Below are 6,230 nucleotides of genomic sequence, written 5' to 3'. Positions count from 1 at the left end.
AGACATCACAATATTTTATGTTGCTGAATTTTGTGTTGCATTTTTTCGGCTAATGCTAAATCTTAACAAAAATCATTGGAATGAAAATCACAAAATTTAAATTGAAGTTATTTTTTTTAAAATGCTAATAGATAAGGGCCAATAATAAACACTAGTGAAACTGTAAAGGGGTAAAATGTAAATTAATCAGGCATAAATATCTCATCATCAACTCATGGAGTAGTCAATTTTCATTTGTAGATCTTTCACCGCTTGCATGGAGAACCTTCCTGAATCTCTAGCACTCGAAATACTGAGTCGTCTCGACGACTCAGAAACGGTAGCATGCTGCCGTATGGCGAGTAAGACTTTCAATTCTGTATTTCCAGGCCTTCAATTTATAAACCTGCAGTGGCGATTGAAATGGTACCTGGAATCAAGGTCCAGTGTTTCGAGTTCTTGAAGTTCTTCCCGATTTACTCCCTCTCTAAAGAGAGTTTTTCTAAATCTTGTATCAAACTTAAGTGCACTGGAATCGGTGCGTATTGGCGTCGAGAATCCACCCCTAGATGTGATGAACGCTGACGTTGAAGATGATGGCGATGATCTGCACATCACCGATGACGGCTTCGTTAAAGAGTGGCTCCCTAGGGTTTCCGGAGCTTTGAAATTGCTTTCACTATCAGATTTTTGGGTTCAGTCGAGTAGGCGTCGATCAGAAGTCTTGTCACTGATCTCTGCACACTGTAAGTTGGTTATACGCTGAAATTCTCCATTTTTATATTCTGTAGCTCTATTCTGAAATTATGGAAATTGTTCACTGTCTGAAAATGTAAATGGTCTGCCAGGATCGATATTATTCTGGTTCATATCAAGTTGTTATTTTTATTATTATTTAATTATTCATTTATTTATTTAAAATTATCATTAATTTGTGGTCAACTATCATTGATTAGGGTTTATTAATGATGATATTTGTTGGTAATAAATGATATTTAATCATATTAAGATCTTGATGCTTTAACTCGGTTGTTTTTGTTGTTGCAGGTCAAAATCTTATTGAATTAGAGCTGAAGAACGCATGGCTGGCTGTACAAAACATGAACACCATGCCGATGCTAACAAGTTTAACGCTTGAACTCATAAGATTAGATGACAAAAATCTAACCGAGTTAAATACATGTTTCCCAAATCTTCAAGTTCTTAACTTGATAGATGTTAGAGGTCTCAAAATGCCGATGATCCACCTCCTCAACCTGAAAACCTGCCATTGGACTGTAACAGATTCACCATCATATATATGTATAATCGCACCCAATCTCCTCACACTCGGACTCGACTGTAGAAGTCCCGCTGCCCTTTATATTGAAGCTCCTTTGTGCTACAACTTGCATCTTGCACTTGATCACTTGAACGCATTTGCAGTCAAAAGATTTCAGAAATTGAAAAATGTACAACTCGAGTGTTCAAACATTCGCTCCTTAATTCGTAAGTTTCATCGTTTAGAAACAGTAGAAACGCTGACCTTAGATATAAGAGAAGGTGGAAATTCCAAATTTAACCTAGAGGTTTTATTCTGTACTTTCCCGAACATAACTTCTTTGTGTTTTAAACCAAGGGTTTGGTCAGAATTTGAGGTGTGGTGTGGCGACATTGGGCTTAAAGGTGTGAAAAGATTTTGTGGGTATTTGTCAGTTATTGATCCTTTGATGACTTTCGCCTTGGTTGATTGCGTGTTAGAAGAATGCTTCAACTGTGTAGAAATCTCTTTACTCATCCACCGTGGTGTTCCTTCTAATGTATCAAAACATTTCATCACTAAGTGCATGGCTCAGTGGCCTGATCTGAAGTGGGGATGGGGGATTTGGGAGGAAGGAAGGGAAGATTCTTGGATCCCTGAAGAGCAGTTACCGAAAACTCTTGTGGAGGAAGGATCAGATTCCATATGATCAAAAGAAACAAAGAAAATGATCAAAAGACTAGTAGAAGGGTGTTTAGGCCAGGGAAATAATTTTGAAGGAAGGATTGACTAAAGAATAAAGATAGGATCAATGATCAATTGGAAGACATGATCGATGAAGAGTTGAAGTGAAGTAGCTTCAAAGGATCCATAATTAATTGAGTTTTCTAATAGTTGAAGTCATTCTTAGTTAAAGTTTTTATGGTTGTTGTATCTTTTGCAATGCTCTTAATTGGTTGTTAATTATGATATTACATATTTATATATTTACGGTATTACATATTCATATTTGCTTGTTACTTATTATTATCTTTGTCTATATGTTTTTCGTTATATAAAGTTTCTTCACATTGCGGTTAATGCTTTATCTTCGATTCCGGTTTTTTCTTCTTCTATTTAATTTAGTATTGATTGTTTATAACCAAAATTTGCCTTACAACCAATAATTTTTTATGGCGAGTTTGTAATCACAAATTACTTTATAGACAATCATATCTTCAACATTGTAACTTCATATATGCCTTCACAATATTTTCTTTTTAACAATAGTTATAGGTCTTTGTTAAAGCTAATGTGAATGGAAAGCACTTCTTTCTCGTATACTAATCGGACAATCATGTATTCAACAACTACCTCTCGTATATAAATCGGACAATATCATTTGTGTCCTCTATCAAGATATTAAATGACACGATTAGGATTAGGAGATTAAACAACGATTGGTAGTTTAAAAATAGTATGGCCTAACTAGTTAATGAAACCATGTCCCTAGCTTATTTGAACAAATAACAATATTTTGAAATATTACACTAGTTCTTTATAAGAAACAAATACAAAATATAATTTTTAACCAAATCATATGGTTGATATTTGCAATATACAGTCGAGTCATAATAAACAAAACAAAGAATTTTACGGAAAATAATTATTATAAATCCAACATAACAAAACCACAAAAAAAATAATTTATGAAAATGTAAATGGCTTCATATCAAAAACATAAGAAATTACTAATCAACTAATCAACAACAGTATTATTAGCATAACTACCATAGATATTATTACCTAAAGTTGTGACACCAACTCAAAACAAGTTTATCTAACTTCTTGGGTGTTATGGAGATATGTCTTTCCACATGTATGGATTTTACATGAAAATAAATATAATTTTTTTTTTATCTAACAAAATATATGGCTTTGTCGTTTATGTTGATACAAAATGCAAAAACAATTGACCAGTATTTACTTTCTAACTAAGTTCATACCAAATCAACCATTCATTTAACGAGATAATAGTTACACTACGAACCATCTTTTTGTTGGTTGCATTAAATTTAATTGCAAGTTTATTGATTAAATAAAGAGTAAGTTATAGTTTTAGTCCATTTGGTATGTGTGATACTCCATATTTTATACATTAAAAGGTATAAATTTTTAAAGAAATATCTGATGACCTAAGATCATATCATATCAAAATTCATTCCAATAAAAACATTCCCAAAAGTATAGCTTCTGGGTTCCTCATACATATCAAATAACCATAGAGAATCTATATAAGTATCGAATAGTCATAACAGATAACCAAATGTTATTTGGCCTAATGGTAGGGAGTAGCTATTCAAATGAGAGGTCATGGGTTCTATAACACTCTTTCTAGAATGAATCAGTGTAGGGCATAAAGGAGTCAAAGACATGGTTTTTGAGAAAAATCATGTGTCACAATGTGACATAGGGAGGTTACGACGTGATGTGCTAAAAATGAGAATGTGTATATCTGGAAGAAGATCGAGACATGGCATGAGTGCCATCACGATGTGAGGATGGCTGTAACCCAAGCCCATGATCTTTTTAGGGTTTACTTCGTGTTATACCTCTAATCTCAGATTTAGGGTTCCATTTCCAGCCTCCATCACCCTTTAGAACGATATGGATTTAGATTGCTTAAGTCGAAAGTATGTTTGATAGACGAAAGCAAAACAAGCTGATAGTCTAAATTGATTTCGATTTGGTTTTCAATTTCACTTGGCATAAGGGATCGAAAGGTGATTCGATTCAAGAATTGTTCTTTCGACTGGTAGTTGTGTTTATTCAAGCTTGGTAACGAAAGTTACTTACTTGAGGTCAATGGTCGAAAGCACTTGATTGGAATCGAAAGTGTGTTCAATTGGTGTTGCTTAGAGTCGAAATTGATTTCGACATGTGTTGGTTGTTAATTCGAGTTGCATATAATTTCGATAGATAATGTTTGTTTTCATTTCGCATCCAGAACCAATTGGGGAAGAAGAAGATTTGATGTTTTAATTTGAGTCCCTGCAGTTTAAGAGTTTTGACAGTTTGTACCCAGTTTCAAATTGGGGGTATATTTCTTTGAAGCGGGAAGATTTTTCAGGTTTAGTCCCTAAAGTTTATGCGAAACTAACAGTTTCTACCTAATTTCGATATTATGGAGTATGTTCGCTTCAAGAGTAAATTGGGAAGCTGATGACACAATTTTAGCAACAGGTACTTACATTTTTTGCGAAATTATCAGTTTGTACCTAGATTTTTCTCGGATTCTTGTGATTATTTTTGGTGAAAGATTTTTCATGGTATATGAACATTGTGTGTTCATTTTCAAGTTCGGGAAGTCAAAGATTTGAAGATATCAGTATATTTTTTGGATTTTCTCGGATTGACAAGTTTCATTTTTGTCACACACCTAGGGAGAGTTTTGTATGGTTTATTCTCCGAACGTTTCTCATAACCTTGTGGGTTTTATAATCATTTGTTGATTATAAAAAAGGGGGAGAATGTTGAAATGAGTATTCGAAGATTATTGAATATTCTTTTTCAAAGCGAATTTAAAGACCGATGTTACTTCAAGGGGGAGTTGGTCTTGATCTCTTGGAGCTTGTTTGGATATTAAAGTCGGAACATCCAATCCTAACTTTGAGATTTAGTTTAGAGAGAGAAACCACTACAAGAGCCACTTCGTAAGGTCTTTTTGTTCTAATAGAGCTTAAACTGTCTTATTTACTTTGTGTATGTTCTTTCATTATGTTTGATTCACTTTGATCACTACTATTCCGCATGTCTTATTATAATTGGATCGCTGCACTTATGACCCAAAGTCAGATCAAATGAAATTTGTGTCCCATAAACAACATTTCCAAAAGTATTAGACAACTTGCGGGTTACATTCCATATCAAACAACCATGCATATAGAAGATAAACAAGTATCAAGTAGTCATAATGGAATCTTCATTATTATTTGTACTAAGAGACTAAGTTTTTTATAATGCCTTTTTTAACCTAAAATGTATGCTATACAAAAAGGAATGTGTAAGACAAATTGTTTTGTGAGTTACACAGAGATTTGATATAGAACTTTTATATTTCAATACATATTTTTCTAATTACTTATTATTTCAAAGATCATTCTTCAAGTATCATCCTTCTTAGTAAAGTGTAAAGAACCACTCATCCTTATGCAATTTCCTTGTGAAGTATTTGTGCAATCCAAATTATTTGCTACATTATACATATTTCAAACTTGCTTAAACAGTCAATATACATTCATGTATTTTGTGTAATGTGATGCGATGTATGTTTCCAAAAATATTGAATAAACCAACCTCTTAGATGTAGAAATGAAAAGAAATCGAATTTCGAAATACGTGGTCAAAAAATATCTTTTCTTGAAAAGCTTTATGAACTATTTCCTATCCCATATAATCATTTATTACAATAACATCAAAAAATAAATAGAAATTTTTGAGAATTTATAAGGAAAGAGACGTCGCAATATTTTCTATGTACTAATCCTAAATGATGTTAGCAAAAATATTGGAATGAACATCACAAAATTTAAATTATAGTGATTTTCTATATATGCTAATCATCTAATGTGTAATAAACAGTAGTCAAACTATAAAGGGGTATGTGTAAATTGAACATCCAAAAACATCTCCATCGTTAAGTGGTCAAGTCACTTTTACCTTTGAGCAACTTTCACCTCTTGCATGGACAACCTTCCAGAAGCTCTAGTGCTCAATATACTGAGTCGAACCGCAGACCCGAGATTTCGTAACTCGCTTTCGTATGGCGAGTAAAACTTTCAATTCTATCTCTCCAGGCCTCCAATCGATCAGTTTACAATGGCAATTGCAAAGTATCTCGAATCAACGTATATAGTTTCGTGTTCTTCATGTTCTTCGCTATTTACTTCTCCCTCTTAAGAGGGTTTTCTAGAATCGTGTATCAAACTAAAAAATTCAGGAATATATATGTATCGGCGTGAAGAGACTGCAC

General features: G+C 33.2%; 1 pseudogene; it reads left to right on the top strand.

Annotated features, from left to right (window-relative positions):
* The first annotated feature begins 553 nt into the window (after nt 1–553).
* Nucleotides 554–1,928, top strand: LOC145063989 (F-box/LRR-repeat protein At4g29420 pseudogene; annotated as a pseudogene).
* The last annotated feature ends 4,302 nt before the right edge of the window (nt 1,929–6,230 follow it).

Source organism: Lactuca serriola, chromosome 7, assembly GCF_051521515.1.
Source record: "Lactuca serriola cultivar US96UC23 chromosome 7, Lser_US96UC23_V15, whole genome shotgun sequence".
Classification (NCBI taxonomy): Eukaryota; Viridiplantae; Streptophyta; class Magnoliopsida; order Asterales; family Asteraceae; genus Lactuca; species Lactuca serriola.
The sequence above is the reverse complement of the archived record's forward strand: the minus strand, read 5'-3'. Positions and strand labels throughout refer to the sequence as shown.